The sequence below is a fragment of the Calidris pugnax genome, unplaced genomic scaffold, assembly GCF_001431845.1.
Source record: "Calidris pugnax isolate Ruff unplaced genomic scaffold, ASM143184v1 scaffold38, whole genome shotgun sequence".
Taxonomy (NCBI): domain Eukaryota; kingdom Metazoa; phylum Chordata; class Aves; order Charadriiformes; family Scolopacidae; genus Calidris; species Calidris pugnax.
In genome coordinates, this window is record NW_015090995.1 from 18,150,331 (window position 1) to 18,151,403 (window position 1,073).

Consider the following 1,073-nt stretch of genomic DNA (forward strand, 5'->3'; position numbering starts at 1 on the left):
AAGTCCTTAATTATGAGAAAAAATAATGAATTGCTTTAATTTTTTCTCCATTAAGAAGGCACATTAATTGAATTAGTAGCGTTGTTACATATCACCTGTCTGCCCCTAAATTAACATCACTATTGCTCATTCCATACTTATTTATGATGCAGGGATTGAAAGAAATCACAACAGTCTGAAATCCATGCCACGATGACACACACACACACACACGCTTGGCATAATCATGGCTGGGAAATGCTGACATGGAGGTGTGTGTCTAATTGAGAAGGTAATTTAGATCTCTTAAATAATTCCATCACTTTGACTTGGAAACGGTTGGAGACGGGGGATATCTAAATCTGGGAACTAGAAAAAAAAAAAACCAACCCAACCAACTTCTGGAAAAAAAACTTTCCATGCATTGCCTTGAAAACGATGCAAAAGAAAGGGGCGAGGGAAAAGAATTCAGCACAGTGCATCCGACAATCGCAATCCAGGCAGAATTTCCCCCAAAACGGCTTCCTGTAATGCCCTGTCGCTGCCCTGCAAGAGCCGGGGGTGGCTGCAGGAGATGGTGGGGGCTGGAAGAAGCGCTGGCTCCACCGGGTCTGAAAACTGCAGGTTCCCCGAGGTTTAAGTAAGATGATTGTGATTTTTTTTTTCTTTTTTTTTTTTTTCTTTTTTCCTTTTTTTTTTTAAGCTCGGAAGCCTTTTGCCATCACTAGACATACAGTAATTTGCAATATCAAATACAATAATAGTACAGATAAGCGTGTGACAGCAAAAGGATTCATCAACGCAGGGGTGTCCATAGCAAAATAGCAACATCTTAAAATACAAACAACCTCGTGTTGGGCGAATATTAAAACCCGCCCGACTGTCGCTTTGGAACAGCCGCACGCAAGAAATGGCTGCTATTTTGTCTTGGGCTACAAAACCGCCGGGGTAGCTAGTAAAGATCTCCGAATGAGGGATTTGCTCCTTCGATTCTTTCCAGCCAACGGAAATTGATCTTGGGTTTTGAGATATAAAAATATAGAAACTCCGAGGAGGGGACACCGAGTGCTCCTGAGGACCGAGGGAGGGGGGTG